At 34.3% G+C, this 21,321-nt stretch overlaps 1 pseudogene; it reads left to right on the forward strand.

Moving 5' to 3' along the window:
• Positions 1–17,778: 17,778 nt before the first annotated feature.
• Positions 17,779–21,068, forward strand: LOC112637734 (annotated as a pseudogene).
• Positions 21,069–21,321: the final 253 nt, after the last annotated feature.

Genomic DNA, 21,321 nt, shown 5'->3' on the forward strand with positions numbered 1-21,321 from the left:
CAGTCTCTTTTTCAGAATCGCAAGTGTTTCTTTAGTTTGATATGAAATTTTTTGCTCATTCCCCGTCTCGTTTATCTTAATTCGATTATCGCGTAATATTTTCTCTCCTGCAATGCCGCAATCTTACAGAATTCCAATTGTCGTTTTCATTTCTTTCGCTGACGCCAGATATTTTTGCGAAAAAAAATGTGATGACTTGAAACGAGCTGACAAGGAATTTATTCTGTTTCTAAAAATAAAATATTAAAAAAAAGGCTACTGTAATTGCATATTAAAAAAATTATAGTTGATATTTCTATTTTTATAATTAATACTCCTATAATGTTGATAACTCTGTGTGTATTGAAAATAGTTTTAAATATGATTGCCGATGAAAATAATTATATATTTGATAATTACAACTATTTTTCTTTTCGGTATATAAACGAAACATAATTGCTATTTTTTACAAGTGAAAAATCGATTTTTTCTTGCTTCTTTTTCTCTATTCGATCGTTTGATTAAAATCGATAATCGATAGGGAAGCAGATCAACAATCTCCAATTTCGAAGGTAAAAATTTTCCGATCACGTAAGCAACGAATTATTATTTCTATTCATCTCTTGGATTCCTACTAAATCTATCAAAATTGTCGGAGTGATATTTATCTCACAATACAATTCTTTTCTGCGTCGTAATATCTCGAATTTGAATATCTGATATAATCGCATCCGGAAAACAATATCTGCCGACGATATTCGTGCGTAAGCACGCGTATCAATCGCATCATCATCATCACATTATAGTGTCCGAAATAAATTGAGCGTTAAATCGCAACTTTCGTTCGTGGATTCTCTCGTCGCGTGGATTCCATTCGATGTCGATTTGTCGTGTCAGGTCATTCGTCTTCGTGACACGCTCATCGCAAGGAAAATAAAGGATGTCATAAAAAAATCCGATGTCGACGAAGAAACCGCATATATTTCACGCTTGTTACGCAAATCCATCTTCTATAGCTCAATGTCTTACAACTGCCGCATCATTAAGACCTGTATTTATATAATCGTGTTTCTGCTGAGGAACTCATTTGAGAAGTTTTGAAAAACCAGTTTTGAATCTTGATACAATTCGATAGATGAGTCAATTTGATATTCACGATATTATATTTGTAGTCTCGATTTAATAGGGAAATTCTAATAAAGTTTGTATTGAGATGCAGTTTGAATTATGCTTCTCACGATTTTATAGTCGATACTTGAAAGAAAATCGTTCGTGGAAAAATTACGTATTATTCAAGTACCATTCGAAGATGATTCAGGAAGAAATTGACATACTTAAAGAAGCATATAGAAATATTTAAATTGCAATTTAATATCAAAACGATTAATAATAATTAATAAAAATACTATTATATAAATCTTATAATCAAAATTTTTGACAATCTATTGATTAAAACGAATTGACTGGAAAATTATAATGTTTATAATCAACGTGATATATATGATAAACTTAATGAATTGCGCAAATATTTACCAAAACTTTATATGCAAAAAATATATAAAAATCTCTTTGAATAGTCTAAGAATAAATTTGCCAATAGATATAGGTTTCGAAAGGAATTTATTATGTATTATATATCTTCCCTCGAATTAAACATCCTCTCTCAGCAAAGCACCAAGAAAGGATCTTTCAAACTACCAGTTAAACAGTTCCTTTTTGTCTTTGCTTTTATGCTACAACATTCCTCTCCAAGTTAGCTTAATTAAATTAAAAAAAAAATATTTATCTCTCTTTATCTATATCTAAGATCTGTTCGTATTTAATATATTCTTAGTTTTAAAAAAAGATTACTTTTAAACAAGCGCTCTCTTCAAATGAAATTTGAATACGGATCTAAAATACGTCATACACTACGTCTGTGAATAAAAAGGAATTCACGCTCTTTTGTATCTATTTATATCCTGTTTCGCTCGTGCGAAAAAAGCGAGGTGATGCGAATCATTTGTTTCGTTTCTAATAGTATTTAAACGCAAAATCCAACTTATATTCATCACAATCGGTTTCCAAGTCATCAAAAACGCTTTCCAAGTATGATATGACGCATACGATAATTATGTTTGTACTATTTTCTTCTTATTAAATTTTTCAACTTTCCTATCTGCGAAAAAAAATCATTAGAAAACTATTATTAGTTTCTAATTATCCTTGATTTTTTGATTTGGTGCAATCGTCTTCCGCAAAGAGAGTATTAAAATATTGCGAGATGTATTGGTGAAAAATTTTACCACGATGCAATTTTCTTCTCTATCGTTCTCTTGGGAACTTTTATTAAATTTTTAAAGAACAAATTGTCGGGAAAGAAAACGAATGCGGAGCAGAACGATTGGCATAATCGCAAAATTACAAGAGTTCACTGTCAACAAACTATTTATCCCGCTTTATCGCACAATTTAACTTGAAATCCAGCATTGCACAACGATGATTTCGATCACTTATCAAATAATATATTGTTTTTGTATTGATATTATAGAGGATTCCTCTCTCTTCCTCTCTTTCTCGATACTTCTGATATTTGCGTATTTACCCGTCGAGATAACTAGATGAAATAATAAATACTTATTGTTAAATAATCATCGATATAAAAAAACAACTATTGCGATCCTCAAATCCGATTTTTCTTTCTTATCTGCCTATTGATATCAAAATTATCTTGAAAATTATATCATATTATAGTTCGGATTTATCTAACAATTAAGTTTGATCGAACCCTTGGAGATATATTAATTTAATTTAATAATCGCGCAATGTTGTAATTATCTCTCATCTTGAAATAATATTTATTTGCTTTTCCGCTTTTGCTTTCGAAGAAATTCGCAGAATATCTATTTAAACTACAAAAATATTGAATAAACAAATACGAGAAAATAAGACTTTCTTGTTTTAAACAAATTTTAGAAAAGTTTCGCTGATTGTGAATGTATCGCCAGATTCGCGGATATCAAGATAGATAGTTCAATCTGTTTATGAAATCGAGGAAAAATAAAAGATCCTTGTTCTTTCGCCGAGCATGCACTTTGGGTCAAATAACTACTTGTATGAGCGCATCTAATGCTGTGATATAATTTCGCGGTAAATAAACTATTATCGAACGGAAGGGGAAAGAACAGGCTCGTTTCTTGTCATCCTGATGTTCGCGTCATTTAATCTCCAATGTTACATGTCATAATGAAATTACACATAATGATAAAAGAGTAATTATTGGGACTATTTTCAGGGCATTCCTGAGAGACGGGAATTTCCAAAATAATTTTTAAAAAATCCAAAACGATAAACTATTAATATGATAAATATTTACACATATATACAGTTATATATATGTGTACAGTTTGCGTATAAATAAATTATATAACTATATAACTATATATAAACTATTATGAATAAAATTTATTTATTTATTAATATAATATAATTTATATTTTATATTATTAATAAAATTGCATTTGTATATATTATATATTTTATGTAATTATTTAATATAATTGTATTTTATATATTATATATTTTATTATGTATTTGTATATTATATTTGTACATGTTATATATTGTATTTGTATTTTGTATTATTAATATAATTTGTATTGTAATTTCATTTATTAATATCATATAATTTGTACATATGAAGAATTAATTATAAGTTTGATGATTAACGAGGAATTTGAAAATAATTGGCATCTATTTGCGACATTAAAATATCATCTCAAAAATTGATTTCTTCGATAACCCTCGTGACATTGAGACTAATTTAATCGATTTAGTAGGCAGTGATGTGTAACGATGAGGACGCAATTAAAGATAATTAACATCGACTTTCGGCCCCAAGTCGATCAACAAGTGGCGATAGCTCAATGAATGTGTTTGCTATTCCGATTCGCTGTTCTGGATTTCTCGGCTTACTCGGAATGGAAGATACGCTACTATTATTATTAATGATAATGGTTGCCGATAATGATTGAAATGTTCGGCAAAAGAATAAAAATGATTTCTTAATCAGGTAATTTGTCGCCAACACACATTACGATATATTTGTGTAGAATATGATATTATCAACTGTAGGTACTCGAATGATACTGAACGACTAAGAAATTTAAATAGACTCCAGAAGATGTCACTACATTGGATTTCTGAAAAATTATCGCGACATCATCATTTTTGAAAAATGATGTCGATATATTAGACATCGTTATAAAAAAAATATTCTTGGATATAAACTAGTTAATGAAAACTATAAACTATCATATAGTATATAGTTCGATTCAAGATAATTAAAATATATTTCAAATAGTTTTTATTTCTTTTTTATATAATTAATATATATGTGATAATAAATTAACGTATTACATTGATAATATTATTCTATATTTTTTTATAATACTATTCTGTAATTATCCCGTATAATTTATATATAATATCTCGTTATCTGATATTTAGAAAAAAATATTCTTATTTTCATAATAATCATTTAAACATTCAGCAAACATTGAAACAATCGCAGTCAATGATCAGTCAATTATGTCAAGGCTGTCATCCGTTAAGGCCGAAAAATAGAATTTTGCAAATTCAATTTATTTTATCGTGATTCTCTAAACTATAAAAAATTTCTGCAAATCGATAACTCTGTTATATTTTATGCATTATTCTTTTTAGAGATTTTTAGAGATTTTTAGATATTAAGAAAAACAATTCTTTCCATTATTTTAAAATATTATTTAAGATTCTAAATATGTATAATATAAATTATTTGATCAGTAGATGCAAATATAGCAGTAACTAAAATCAGTATCTGGCCAGACAGACGCGTCCCCTCTTTTTCTACTGTCATTCCTCCATTCCCACATCATTATTCTTTATTCATTATTTGTCATTGTCATCCCATAGTTAGTGATGAATGAACGCAATTGAACTAGTTCGATTCAAAACTGACGTAGTCCATAATTCATAATTTATAAGAATCACATTGAATAATTTGACCTTGCTGATTACAGGCTCGTTTCGTTCTTTATTTAAAATTACTCGATTGCATGCGATATTTCGAGCATATCGGAGTATGATTGACATCGATGCGCAAAAAGGATAAAGTTTAGTTTAATTTAGTTAATTAAATAATTAATTTATTTAATTAATTATAAGAAAATTCAAAGTTACAGATTACGAATCAGTTTTGTAAATCGCTTGCTCGACGCACTTGTATCGACTACTCATTCGAAATTGACGACAAGGACGAGAATGATCCATATTTCGGATACACTCAAAATAATATTTTGTTGATGTAGTTAATTTTCTAGATCACAATAAAAATTTACCGCTATTTTTGCATCTGCTAGAATGGAGCATCGTTATATGTAGAATTTATAGCAAATTTTCTAATTATGACCTTTGGAGCAGCGATACTTTCTGGAGTAGTGATACCTTTAAGACAAATTAAGACAAATTTTGGTCTCATTTTCAAATATTAATCATTCTATTATAATAAATATTATATAAGTTGGATAAATATAAGCTGTGTGGAACTACCTTTGTGAGAAACAATTTTTTGTGTGTGTACCACAATCAAACCCTCACAGCAAGTATAATAATCAAGCTTAATCTTGGATAGGAGATCACAGAGATCTTCACTAACAGTTCAGATATAAATTCTATCTCTGCAATTTAGATTGACTAAACGTATGCGACAACCCGGTATTGCTAATCATTATCTATCTGTCAATTGTTCACCTTGAAAATTGCAAGGCCAAAATATTTTTTGTTCGTGCATAAACAGCCGGATCTCGGATCCTCCCGCGCGCTGTCGCGGACGCCCCGCTTCCTCGGACATTTTTCGGGGCGAGGGATCACATTGTACTCGCACATGGGGCACCAGCGGGTGCGGGCGATGGTAGCGCGCGATCTACCTACATAGGTGCTGGCGCGATCGCGGACCGTTTGCCGCGTGGCATCGGCGGAAACGGCCGTTGATCGCCGAGCTCGCTCGCTCGCTCCTTCACTCCGGTACGGTGTTCGACTCAACAGTTGCATGTCGGATTTTGTGCCGGGCGCGCGTTGTGATCTCGTCCCGGCTGGCTGTCTTTCGCACGGTGAGGCCGCTCTCGGTGAGTAAACCCTCCTTCGATTCTCCTTCCGTCCACCTCTAGAGACGTCTCGAGCCGCGCGTTCAGGACCGATCGTTTGCACCTTTGCTCGAACGAGCGATTATTTCAGGCGTAAACGAACGGCAGCCAGTTGTTGTCTTCGTGACGTGTTTGTCTAGTCGATTCGGAGGTGACTTCGCCTTGCGAAGGTAAGAACAACAAAGCCGGTCGCTCGGACGAATCGGAGCAACTTGTACCGAGAAATGTCAACAGCGCAAGGACCTTTCCTCTCGAGCGAATAATTTATTCCTGAATAAGAGCTTCCCAAATTTGGTCTCGAAGCTGCGAGGGGGAATTAGGGGGACGTTCGGCTCTTGCAAAATGATGATTCAACTCGAGAGACAAAACTCTAGTTATCGCATATATGGGATTAACGATCAATTATCGGTGAGAACGCTTCAAGAGCGCGCGGACTCTCGAGGTGCTTTACGTAACGCGTATATTTCTCTCTTTACCGCGGGAATCGGAGCGAGAAAGAAGGAAAGAAATTGCGGCGGACGGATTTTTGTTTCGGACTCCGCGCGCTGTCGCTCTGATCTAGTCCGCGATTAGGGGAGTGGAACGACGAGACGTAGAGAAGTGGCAGGTGCAGTGCGCGAATTAGTGTGCGAACCTGCGTAAGCACCTACGTAAAGTACTGTCCGGGTGGACGAGGTAGCGGCAGGGAGGCAAGGGGAGGAAAAGGGGAGCGAAAAAGATCGCTCGCGCAAGAGACGTGTTACGCTCTTCGCTCTCTCGCGATGGCGAAATCTGCGTATGTATGCAGCTTTCGCAAAAAAAAAAAGAAAAAAAAGAGCCGCGTAATTACGTCGTCGACGGTGCGTGCATCGCGTTTTCCTTCCCCCTCCCCTCCGTCTCTTTCTTCCGCAAGAGCGAAAGAAAGGCAATCGCGCGGCGACTTGGACTCATCCCGATAACGATAAACTGATAGTTAATTGAAGGAATTCTCTTTAGAGATAGGAGCTCCAGACGTACAGTAGGCGCCAATAATGCCTTAACATATGAAATTGCTCGCATTCGAGACTAATAATAACTTAATAATATCTAGTCATTATTAATCCCGAATGCGACTAATTTCATATGTTAAGAAATTATTGGCGCCTACTGTACACAGAAAAAAAGGATATTCTTGTTTTGAAGATATATTTAGTTTTAACATCTTGAACTGGGATTATATTGCGTTAATTAAAGAGAAATATAATTTCTTGCTTGAATGACTCCATTTTATATAGTTCAATCGAGAAAAATATATTCCTATAATTTAAGATTTAATTTTCTCGAATGAAAAAGAAACAATGTTAGATAGAAAATAATATTTTTAAATCAAAGGTTATAATTTTCTTCAAGTAGAATTAAATAATTATATATTCTCGAGGTGACAATTACAATATTAAAGTAAGACCATAATATCGTTGAAATTTAAAATTCTTAAATTCTTCCAAGAAGATTATAAATTGTTGCGTATATACGAAACAATGGACGCGTTAGTTTAAGTATATAAGTTTTGATTTAATACTTTTTTTTTTCTGTGTAGAAAAAAATCAGAATAAAACGACTGCGCGTTCGAAGAATTAATATCCAAATTTCGTTTTCGATACACGCCTATCTCCGGTATCGAAAGTATTTCGCGATTCTACTCCGTATAATCTCTCCGGCGATTACATCTTATCAAGATTATGACGCCCCATACATAATATATAACTACACTCTTCCCGAGGTCAACTTTGATTATTCACGCTATACATCGTACTAATTAAGAACTCTCCTTAATCGGGCTACTTAAACCAATTTCACGATTCCTAGGAATTCTTCTTCGTTCGTTGACCGTCCAACCCTTGAGAAAATTATCCCGAGAATGTTATCCCATTTTCACACATAAATCATTATAATTTGAGATTCCGAGGAAGCTCGATTTATTCCCCAAATGCTTTCAACCCAATTTGCGAAGGACATTGGGAAATTAATTCCTTAATTAATCTCGCGGATCATTCTCCTGCAAACGAAGCGTATTAAGAGAAACAATACGCTATTATTCGTTTAACGCGACACGTGCGAAAGTCATCGAAATCGGAGGCGTTTACATTTCTCTCGACTTTTTAGCGAGAAAGTAACGCGGCGAAAGCGATTTAACAAAATGGAGATTATCCGCATTTTGGCCGCCGCGAAAAAGCGTCTCGGTTTTAGCCGACTGCGTTTCATGACGTACGGCAGACATGCGCGTTACGCAACCGCGGGAAAAAAAATGGCGCGATTACGCTTTTATACGTACGTGTGTGTGTGTGAGTGCACGTAGGTGGGCGTGCGCCGTCGTGAGAGACGAGGATACCCGTGACTCACGCACTCCTCTCGATCCCGATCGCGTGTACTTGAACGTGAATCGTCGGCCGCTTCCGATACCGGTTCTCTTTTCAGAGCGAATCGTGGGCGAAAAATTTGCATTAATGATTCTCCCAGATTAGTCCTCAGTTGCGCGAAAGAATGCGTTGTTATTAAATTAATGAGAATATTTACGGATGATCGATGCGCTGTGTAAACGGTGTTACATCGTCTCGTCTGGTAACAGTCACGTTTTTCATTGAGAAAAATTACGTGTCATGTGATGCCTCCAACAATAATATTGCGCGGGATAATATATGAGTAAATTAATAATAATGTCGGCGATTATTCTTGTGAAACTGACCGTGCATTGTTCCGATGGTATATCGGATCGACTTAATCAATGCAAAATGCTGAGCGGAACTCGATGCAAATAGGAGATGGCGGGACCGAAAGCTCGACCCACTGCACTCGATTTAATCACCAAGTGTTCTTGATGACAGCAATGGCGCGAAGGTTGTTCCAATTAATGTTAAACGACGTAAAATGACGAAATATATCAAAGCAAGTCTCTGCATTATTTATTATAATTAAATTGCATCGACTGAATTTTATTATTTTTTTTATAATTTTAACTTAAGAAAAATGTCTTATTGCTTAAAAATGTATTATTCTTAAAAATTTTAATATTCTTTTACTTTTTGATATAATTATTTTCTATATTTTTCATTTTGTGTCCTAAAATAAATATCATTTTTATAATAAACAGGAAATTTTTAATAATGCAAACTCTGATATATTTCGAAAAAAAAGAATAAAATTTAAAGATGCTATTTATTTTTGTCTCGAGAAATTTTTAATAACGCCCATCAATAAGCCTCGATATACTTTGAAAAAATGCGATGTAATTCAAAGATGACATTTCTCTTTTTTCTCATCTCATTAGAGACTCTTGGACGCTTTGTCCTGAATCAACGATAGACAAGAAAATATTAAAAATATCAGATCGTAGATATATAAAATAAATATAATATATTCTCTCATAAAATAAATATAATATATTCTCTCATAAAACTGGATTGCGATAAAATTCACAGACGACATTTATTTTTTTTTTTTTGCATTTTGATGGCGGCAGAGAAAATTCGTTGATGCGCGCTCACGCGTGTCTCCCCGTGTTCCGTGTGCCGGTCCCACCTGCCATTTCCTGCTTCCTCTCGTATCCCTTTCATTCCCTTCCGACGAATTGGGGAGCGCGACGCACCTTCGCACGCAAAGTGCGCTCGCCATTGAAAAAGCACCGATCTCGCATCGACGTACGTCCATCCTTATTAAGCGCGAGGTCGTGAAAGGAGGCGGAGAGCGAGCCGCGCCTCGTTCCGGAAAACAATGCGCGAGAGCGATTTAAACGCGTCGAGCGGAAAGAAGGACGCCGAGGTCGGGCAAAAGAGCTGCGAGGATCGATATCTCCGCTCTAGACCGCGGGTTGAAGAAAAAAGGATTGACGAAAAAAGAAAAAAAAAGGGTTAACGTTGAAAAGAAAGAGAGAGAGAGAGAGAAAGACGTTACAACATCTGGACGTTACGGTTTCTTATGCTATACAGTAGAAGAAGGTGAACGAACGATTCTTCGCCTTTTTCTCTCTCTTTCTCTCCCTCTCTCTTTCCATCTCTATCTCTCTTTCTCTTTCTTCGCGATGTGCATCTTGCGCTCTCGGCGCGCAGAGAAGATTGCTTCGGATGCCTTACATGCTTAGGCGCCGCGACGCCTTGTTCGCTTCATTCGGGTGCATCGTTATGGGATTAGAATCGATTAAATTGGAGAATGTCAGAATCGCTGCTGCCGTTATACGGGTATCGCTATTACGCTGTGATGTGTTTCGCGGATGCAAAACACGATGCAGCGTCGCGACTCGCCGCGAGTGTCCTGGGGATCGACTCGCAAGGATTTACCGGTGGCTTTTACCGTTACGATATCTCTAACGGGATGCGACTGGAGAGAGAATACGACAGAGGGAACAAGGCAATTTCTCTCGCGCTTTCCAGATCGGCCGCGCAGCGGTTTCAGCAGTCGACTCAACCGTGATATTATACATATTAAATAAGCGAGCCGCGGAAATAGCCGCGCCGAGTCATGCGTTGGACATAACTTCCGACATCCTCGATATTTTATCTCGCTTTAAAAAACTCGCGCAAGCGTGGGACGAGCGCCAAAGGACGCCGAGGAATAATTTGACTTCAACGATAATGAGTAAAAAATAAGAAATACAAAATACAAAAATAATCTTGGGACAAAAGTGCATTTTAAATATTCGTACAGCTTGCTTTTCCAAGCAGAAACGCTGCTCGGATGCATTCGTATGCAAATGCGGCGGGGTTAGCGCACCGGGGAGACGGATGTCGGAGCTTTTTCAAAATTCTGTCACGATGCGCCGGTCGACGGAGCGCGTGTAAAACGCGAGGCGCAACGGCTCGTGACGACCTTTGATCATGCCAGCGACTGTCGAGCGTCGAACCTACACCGGGAAAAATTCATACGCGACTATTCTTTTTTTTTTTGTCACGCACTTTTGTGCGCTTCTCTGTCTATCCGTCTACTTGTCTGATTTTATCGCCGCCTGCGCAATCCCCGAGCGTGTCCGCCGCGCACACTGAACTCGAAAACCATCGCGGAAGAACTGCCTTACGTAATCGAGAAAATTGTGTCCTTGCGCGACGCGGACAGGTGGACGAAAATTGACGAGTAACGCCATTATGTCGTTACGATAAGAAAGAAGAGGATTCGATGATTTGCGATTTTTTTTTTAACAAGGAACTGAAAATACAGTACCGGTCAAAAATATATCACCTTTTTTAAGGATAATTTAATTCAAAGTGTATATATTTAATTGATTTTTCTTAAGTTGCTATTGTTAAGTCTATTGTTAAATAATTTTTATACTTACTATTAAAACATGTGACTAGATAGAAATATATACACTTTGACTTAAGTTATTCCCAAAAAACATAAAGGTGATATATTTTTGGCCGGTACTGTATCTAATAATGATAATCTTTATTGCGCAAGAGAAATGACATAGCGGACAATGGGTAGTGTATTGTTTTGTAAAAAGCGAGGCTACAGTTGACATGCTGATATAATGACCAACGATAACAAAAATGTAAGTTTATATAAGAAAGTTTTATTTTTCTGAGAAAAAATCGTCTCTGAATCCTATAAAAAATTACTAAATTTTATTCCGTTAATAAAAATTAGTAATTTTTATTAACTTCATTTTTAATTCCGAATTATGGAACACCTTGTATATTGCACGCAAAAATAATAGCTTCAGAAAAATTGAAAAAGATATAATTGTATTATTACATCATATTGTATATTTTACGTAATTTTTCTGAATTAACGCACGAAGGAAGATATAGTATAGTTCGACAAACGAGACTATAATTTGACAATGTTACTAGCTCCTTGTTTAAAGAAGGAAAATTCTCAGACGATGCAGCTGCACCGTACGGTTTCGACGATGAGTAACGGCGATTATTTCGAGCTCGTCGCAACGCACTTTTCGTCATCGCTTATCTCGATAACGCGTCATGATAAGCGATAGATAAATTGGAGCACAGAATTTTAATTTTTACGTCAAGCTGAAAGTAGAGAACCTGAGTCTAAAATACGAACATCATTAACATTAAAATGTAAATCTAATTTTATCTGTCGTTATTTAAATGACAATAATGGATAAATCTCTGACAATCCATGCAGGATTATCTTGCGCAATTTGAAATAATCATTGCCCATGTACCGGATGTCTTAGAATTAACGATCCTAATTTTATTTAAAAGAGAAATATAGAAAATTAAATACATAGTTTAACTAAAAATTAATTAGACAGTAAAAAATAAAATGTTAATTATAACATTTTTCACATGTCCCAGAAAATCTACTCTAAATTTTACGTTAAAATAATTCATTCGTCATATATTACTTGACAAACTAAAAATGTTAAATAATTGACGCAATACTTTACATTTATTTTTATTATTGTGACTTTAAGTGTAATGTAAAAATAACATACAAATTAATTAAAAATTACACGAATAAATAGTTACAATAACTCGAAATAATATTCCATTTCTAAGAGACATATACAAAGTGTTATAAAGTTGATATAAATGTGACACATGAAAACGTTATAAAAATAATAACATATCAGTTGTATGTTAATTTTAAATTAAAGTACTAATCAAAACGTGGTAACACAATAAAATTCAACATATGGACGCACAATTTCTTATTATACAGGTAAAATTTTGTTTAAAAAAAAGACAGGGAGGAAGTGAAAAATGTTTTTATGAGTCTCAAATTTATGCCAGACTAAAAAAACCTTTCATAATAATCCACAATACAACTGCACAATCATCGAATAACGAGATTTTGCAATTTTATTCTCTTTTTTTATATACTTTGTCAACACGTCGATAGCCATTTATCTGTATAAAGCTATTTGAATACGCGAGAAATCTCCAATCTCATTGCTAACATTCTAGATATGACCAATTCCCCAGCCTTTATCGACCGTCGTGACACTTTTATTGCTTCTTCCGTCAATAATGCACAGCTTGGAATATAAGACCGCGAGACTCAATGAGTGCTAAGAATCTTTATTCAACATACACGATAGAGCGCCGGAAGTCGGACAGACAAGAGTCATTCGTCGGAAATCTCTCCAATGACGACAAAGGAAGAAAGTGTGCGTCTGCGAGAGTTAGCAAAAGTTATCGTCGACGACTTACGTTTCATCCACACAAGCGAAAATAATTTCGTTCTATTATTTGTTTTAATATATCACGTCAACGTGAGAAAGTTTGAACAGAAATCTTATTAAAGTCCTTGAAATTATCACATGAATCATATTAATTGTTTCCTCGAGATTTTATTTTTACCAAAAAATTCTTCTTAAATAATTATTTCAAAATTACCTTAACATTTTTGTTGACTTCAAATTAATGAAAGAATTAATTAAAGAGAACGAAAGTGTTTAGCACATTCCAACAAGGATATTTCTCATAAATAATTCAATTGTATCTCGTTGGAATTACAATTTGTATTATATGAAATGAATTCTTTCTAATGACGACAGAGGAAGAAAGTGTGCGTCTGCAAGAACCGGCAAAAGTTATCGTCGACGACTTACATTTCATCCACACAAGCGAGAATAATCTTGTTCTATTATTTATTTTAATATTTCACATCGACATGAGAAAGTAAATAGAAAATTTATTAAAGTCCACTTGAAATTATCACATGAATCATATTAATTATTTCCTCGAGATTTCATTTTTACAAAAAATTTCTTCTTTAAATAATTATTTCAAAATTACCTCAACGTTTTTGTTGGCTTCAAATTAACGAAAGAATCGACTAAAGAGAACGAAAGTGTCTTAGGACATGCTAACAAGGATATTTCTCATAAATAATTCAATTGTATCTCTCGTTGGAATTACAATTTGTATTATACGGAATGAATTCTCTCCAATAACGACAGAGAAAGAAAGTGTGCATCTGCAAGAGCCAGCAAAAGTTAACGACTTACATTTCATCTACACAAGCGAAAATAATTTTGTTCTATTATTTGTTTTAATATATCACGTCGACGTGAGAAAGTTTTGAACGGAAATCCTATTAAAATTCTTGAAATTATCACATGAATCATACTAATTATTTCCTCCAGATTCCATTTTTACAAAAAATTTCTTCTTAAATAATTATTTCAAAATTACTTCAACGTTTTTGTTGACTTCAAATTAACGGAAGAATCGACTAAAGAGAACGAAAGTATCTTAGGACATGCCAGCAAGGATATTTCTCATAAATTCAATTGTATCTCGTTGGAATTATAATTTGTATTATACGGAATGAGTTCTCTAGACACGTAATGCGACTTTCTCGCGTGTACGAAGGAGATCAAAGTAACGACGATTGCGAGGAGCGTATTGTTTCGACCGTGCGACCGCACGTTTCTGTATTTCAGAGTAAAACTCGGGATGGAGAACCAGCAGGTGTGGGTCCGGGACCCGCAAGAGGGTTTCATAATCGGGAAATTCGCGGACATGATGGACGGGGACGCCCTGATCGTGCCACTCGATCCAAAGTATCCTCAGCGCACCTGTCCATTGGACGAGGTGTACCCTGCCGGCGAATACACCAAAGATGTCGAAGATAATTGTAAGTTCTCCTCCATATACACAGGGTGTCTCTTAATAAATGCGAAAAATTTTAGTAGATGATTCTTTGTCGAAAATTAAGGGGAGTCTTTTTCTCAAATTGAGAACAAGTTAAAGAAGTGAAATAGGTGGATATTTCCTACTAGTAAAAAGATTATTTATTAATATCTTTTACAGCCTCTCGTATGGTTAGAAGGAGATGAAACTAGCAACTCCTATTGAATTTTTTATTAGAACTTTTTAATGGGCCGGAATATAATCATTTAAGGATGTTTTGTACCTATTTTCAAAATATTGAGAATTTAATGAAAATTGTACAGAATGTCCTTACATATATTTAGAATCTTTAGTATAATTTTTAAATTGATTCACTAAAGCGTTCACAAGTTATAAGGATTTCAATTTGCACCGAATATTAACATGTATTCTTATGGGAAATGTATAACCACGTCGTTCAAATGACAAAAACACATAGAAATAATATTCAGAATTTGTTTAAAATTTGCAAAAGTTTAGATACAGAAAAAATATTTGGTCAAATAATATTATACAAGTATTAACTGGTTAAAAAGATATTAAATATAATTTAATGAAGTTAGCCATGTATCTGTCACAAGACAAAATTCTCTGCCAAAAGTTAATGCCATTTCGATTAACAAAATTCGGAATATTTCAGTAAAAACGCAGTAAATATTAAAAAATACATTTCTGCACTGTAGCTAAGATCAAATTGTATATTCCACACAATTTCTCATACTCAAAATACACCAAAAGTGGATATTCGTCAATATTAATTTTCAGTTATTTTTTGCTAGGATTGTATATACATACAAAACATCTTTAAAAATATGCATTAAAAAGTTTGATTTATTTAGAAACTTTTTTATTTCTTTTATTTTTTTTTATAAAATCAGCAGTTTTCAAGAAAAAAAATAAAATACGTTATCGTGCATAGCACGATGCTAAATAGCATAGGTTTCGAATAACAAGTTAAATTTTAAAATAAAAATAAAATTAGAGTAAATGTTGGAAAAATTGGAACAAAAACAAAATTATAATAAAAACCTAATTTTCACTCCCATTTCTGGAGGAGTGTAACAGGGAAAGATGTAGGAATATATGATTATATGAAAAACCTCCTTAATTTTTGACAAAGAATCATCCCCTAAAATTTTTCGCACTTATTAAGAAACACTATATATATATATATATATATATATATATATATATATATATATATATATATATATATATACAGGGTCTACCAAAAGTGTGGAAACCCCTAAATATCTCGGAAAATATACGTTTTACAGAAAAGTGTTTCCAACAAAAGTTGTAGGGTTTAAGAAGATCTATATACTGATTCTATCAGTTTGACCTTGGATGGCGTCGTCAAGGTCAGGTCAAGGTCACATTGACTTTTTTAAATGACACCCCTACATTTGATTGCATATTCTTATAGCTTAATTCAAGAGCTTTCCAAAACACTATAATAATGTTCATTTTTATTAAGTACTTTGCGAGTTATGAGGGTTGAAATAATTTCTTAATTTTACATAAACCATAAAATATCTAGTAAACCATTCATTTTTCGATTATCTTACCTTCATACTTTTATGTACAAAATAATGAAAGGAATCAATTGGTGTAAAGAAAACATACAGTTGTTTTTAAGAAAAAATATGGAATTGTTAATTGCAAATTACATATTTTTTCTTAGAAACAACTATGTGTTTTCTTTACACCAATTGATTCCTCTCATTAATTTGTACATAAAAGTATGAAGGTAAGATAATCGAAAATGAATGGTTTACTAGATATTTTATGGTTTATGTAAAATTAAGAAATTATTTCAACCCTCATAACTCGCAAAGTACTTAATAAAATGAACATTATTATAGTGTTTTGGAAAGCTCTTGAATTAAGCTATAAGAATATGCAATCAAATGTAGGGGGTGTCATTTAAAAAAGTCAATGTGACCTTGACCTGACCTTGACGACGCCATCCAAGGTCAAACTGATAGAATCAGTATATAGATCTTCTTAAACCCTACAACTTTTGTTGGAAACACTTTTCTGTAAAACGTATATTTTCCGAGATATTTAGGGGTTTCCACACTTTTGGTAGACCCTGTATATATATATTATACAGGGTCTACCAAAAGTGTGGAAACCCTAAATATCTCGGAAAATATACGTTTTACAGAAAAGTGTTTCCAACAAAAGTTGTAGGGTTTAAGAAGATCTATATACTGATTCTATCAGTTTGACCTTGGATGGCGTCGTCAAGGTCAGGTCAAGGTCACATTGACTTTTTTAAATGACACCCCCTACATTTGATTGCATATTCTTATAGCTTAATTCAAGAGCTTTCCAAAACACTATAATAATGTTCATTTTTATTAAGTACTTTGCGAGTTATGAGGGTTGAAATAATTTCTTAATTTTACATAAACCATAAATATCTAGTAAACCATTCATTTTTCGATTATCTTACCTTCATACTTTTATGTACAAAATAATGAAAGGAATCAATTGGTGTAAAGAAAACATACAGTTGTTTTTAAGAAAAAATATGGAATTGTTAATTGCAAATTACATATTTTTTCTTAGAAACAACTATGTGTTTTCTTTACACCAATTGATTCCTCTCATTAATTTGTACATAAAAGTATGAAGGTAAGATAATCGAAAAATGAATGGTTTACTAGATATTTTATGGTTTATGTAAAATTAAGAATTATTTTAACCCTCATAACTCGCAAAGTACTTAATAAAATGAACATTATTATAGTGTTTTGGAAAGCTCTTGAATTAAGCTATAAGAATATGCAATCAAATGTAGGGGGTGTCATTTAAAAAAGTCAATGTGACCTTGACCTGACCTTGACGACGCCATCCAAGGTCAAACTGATAGAATCAGTATATAGATCTTCTTAAACCCTACAACTTTTGTTGGAAACACTTTTCTGTAAAACGTATATTTTCCGAGATATTTAGGGGTTTCCACACTTTTGGTAGACCCTGTCGATATCAGGCTACTCGGGTATCATCCGTAAGAAGTGGATTGTCCGAATATGCAAACTAGTCCGAGGTGGCATCAAAGGGAAACAGTTATCATGTGAGTCGAACAGCAACATATATTTCAATCAATATTTTTTTTTTTTTTATTATATTTATAAGTTTATATAGATGCTAATATTTTTTAAATTTTCTATCATGTTGGCCGCAGTCTTTTCTGTATTAATTTTTTGTTGTCTGATTGTGTCATAGGGGTGCCGCTGAAGGTCTATGAGGCTAATAACGCTCGAGATGCTCTAGCGAAGGCCATTTATAGCAAATTGTTTGATCACATCGTCGCGCGGATTAACAAGAGCATACCTTTTAAGGCTTCAAGTTATTATATCGGCGTGCTGGACATTGCGGGATTCGGTGAGCAAATTAATCGATCATCTCAATCATCAAAAAATTTATTTTGGGAATTATAACAAAAATCTGAGAGAGAGAGAATAAATTTTTGTTTTGTAGAATATTTCAAAGTCAACAGCTTCGAGCAGTTTTGCATAAATTACTGCAACGAGAAACTTCAACAGTTCTTCAACGAGCGGATCTTGAAGTACGAGCAAGAACTTTATGCTCGAGAATCTTTGAACGTCCCGAAAATCTCCTACGTCGATAATCAAGATTGCATCGGTGCGTGAAATTGAAAATTTTAAAAGTCTGACAGTCTAAAATCTAATCTATTTTTTAAGATAAAAAATATAAAAATTTGTTTAACCGATAAATAGCAGATCATTTAGAGTATTTTATTATTTTTTAATGTAACGATAAAAGAAGGCAATTTTGTTTTTATTTAAAATACATTGTTCATTTTGGAATAATATTTTATTTAAATTTATTACGCAAATGAAATGATAATACTCCCATTCACAAATTTTAGAAATAAATTGTGAATCATGCCAACTTTCAGATTTGATCGAATCGAAGAATACTGGTATCTTCAGCCTGCTGGACGAGGAATCGAAACTGCCGACTCATAGTTTCGCGCATTTCACCAACGAGGTTCATCGTGCGTGGAACGGTCATTTCCGCATCACTTTACCACGAACGTCACGATTGAAGGCTCATCGAGAATTACGAGACGATGAGGGATTCGTGATTCGACATTACGCCGGTGGTGTCTGCTATCAAACGGTAAAATAGCATATTTCATTCAAAAATCACCGACAACGCTTTTAATAAAATCATAATTCTTTCAGATATTTTTAAATTATTTTATAAACATGTTTTGGATTTTTATAATTGAATTTTTATTTCATAGAACCAATTTATTGAGAAGAACAATGATGCATTGCACGCTTCTCTGGAGGCGCTCATTCAAGAGAGCGGTAGTAAATTTCTCAGAACGCAGTTTGCCAATCACTCCTTGCAAAAGGGAAAGCTGAACTTCATCAGTGTCGGCAGTAAATTCAAAACGCAACTAGGCGAACTTATGGACAAACTGAAGAGCAACGTAAAGAATATTTTCTTCTTTTCTTTGAATTCTTTTAATATTTCAACTTTTTTATTTACACTTTTTTTATTTCAATCTTCTTATTAAACGCTCTCTTTCTATATTTTAGGGAACAAATTTTATAAGATGCATCAAACCAAACAGCGATATGGTGGCGCATCAATTCGACGGGAATAGTATCATGAATCAACTTCGTTGCTCGGGAATGACATCGGTTCTGGAACTGATGGAACATGGCTATCCCAGTCGAGTACCCTTCCACGAGCTCTATAACATGTACAAGACTTACTTACCACCGGAACTGGCCAAATTGGATCCCAGATTCTTCTGTGAGGCGCTGCTTCATAGTCTAAAGTTGAATCAGAAGGACTTCAAATTCGGTATCACTCGGGTCTTTTTCAAGCCGGGCAAATTCGCCGAGTTTGACCGGATCATGAAATCCGACCCGGAGAATCTCCGCAGGCTGGTCGCAAACGTGAAAAAGTGGCTGTTAAAGTCACGCTGGAATAAGATGCAGTTTTGCGCGCTGTCAGTGATCAAACTGAAGAACAAGATCATCTACCGGCGACAACACCTGATCGTGTTGCAAAAGACAGCCAGGATGTACATTGCGAAGAAACAACATCGGCCACGAATTCGCGGTATCGTGAAAATCAAGAATCTGCGGAAGCAACTGACGCGAATGGAGGAGACCGCGAGCCAATTGAAAAATCGAGAGAAATCGACACAAGACATGAAGAAGCTGGACGACGACCTAGAGAGGGCCATACGCAAGATCAAAGATAATCCGAGGATCGCGCAGACCGAGATTGATGGTCTCTATACATCTCTCGTGAATCAGGTGAACAAACAGATGGCTTCCCTGCAAGATATGGTGAAGCAGCAGAAGGTCGCCGAGGAACAGGCAAGGTTGAAGAAGATCCAACAGGAACTCGAGCTCGAGAAGAAACGTAAAGAAGAGGAGGAACGTAAGAAGAGAGAGGAGGAGGAAAACAGGAGAAAGAAGCTCGACATGGAAGCCAGAAGAAAAATTGAAGAAGAGCAAAGGAGAAAACAGGAGAAGAGGATCAGAAGGCGGCGGTTGCTCTTCAGGTTGGCTCAAATTCTTCAAATAATTATTGATAGAATTTATTTTATTATTTCATTAATTCTTTCTATATTATTTTATTAATTGTATTATATTCTTTATTTCTATATATTTATTATTCAAAGGCCCAATTGGAAAAAGAGGCCATGGAGGAGACTCGATATCGAGAATTGCTCGAGCAAGAGAGAAGAGATCACGAACTGGCGGTCAGACTCGCTCAAGAATCCAATGGACAAGTGGAGGATTCACCGCCGCCTGCACGAAAGTAAGAATCAGGATAGCATTTATATAAGAAAATTGACTTTTATATAAATAATTATACGCGGGAAACAATATTAAAAAATAAACTAAAATTAAATAGATATATTTAATGGACATTATAAAAAATCGAGATAATATTTTGAAATATATTAATTGATAGGATTTAGAAACGAATCTCGGTAATGATACGGTTTATCATAAACCGATGGATTAAATAGAATAGACACATAATCAATTGAAACGTTTATCTAATTTATTAATCTTGATCGCGTTAAAATAAAATATCATTGACAATTGGAATAAACATTATTTTGTTGTTTAAAATCAGTGGTTCCGATGTGCGAGTATCTACGAACAACAACAGGACTAATGAGGTATCGTATAAATTACTCGGGTTGTTTTGCATGATGACTAACGACGAGTTCAATTCCATTCGAATTAATCAACATTCATCCACTGTCTTATTTTCTAATGATCAATCTTCGATAAATCTCATTCTCGAATAAATTATTTTCTTTCTCTCCGAGGAAGATTGTTATTCGTAGACTGTCATTCGAAGAATCTTTGTTAATGGAAATGACACGTCGATTTTCGGTGGATCCTTACACGTCATTGACTATAAAATTTATTCTCCGATAATATTTCCCGGTCTTTTGTACTTTCACGCATGACTCGCCAATTTCAGCAAATGCACTAATACCTTTGGCTTCCTAATAACTAACGCCGAAGCGAAAACGCTTACGATATCTACTCGAAATT

This window comes from Camponotus floridanus, unplaced genomic scaffold (assembly GCF_003227725.1).
Source record: "Camponotus floridanus strain SB8 unplaced genomic scaffold, Cflo_v7.5 scaffold2, whole genome shotgun sequence".
Lineage (NCBI taxonomy): Eukaryota > Metazoa > Arthropoda > Insecta > Hymenoptera > Formicidae > Camponotus > Camponotus floridanus.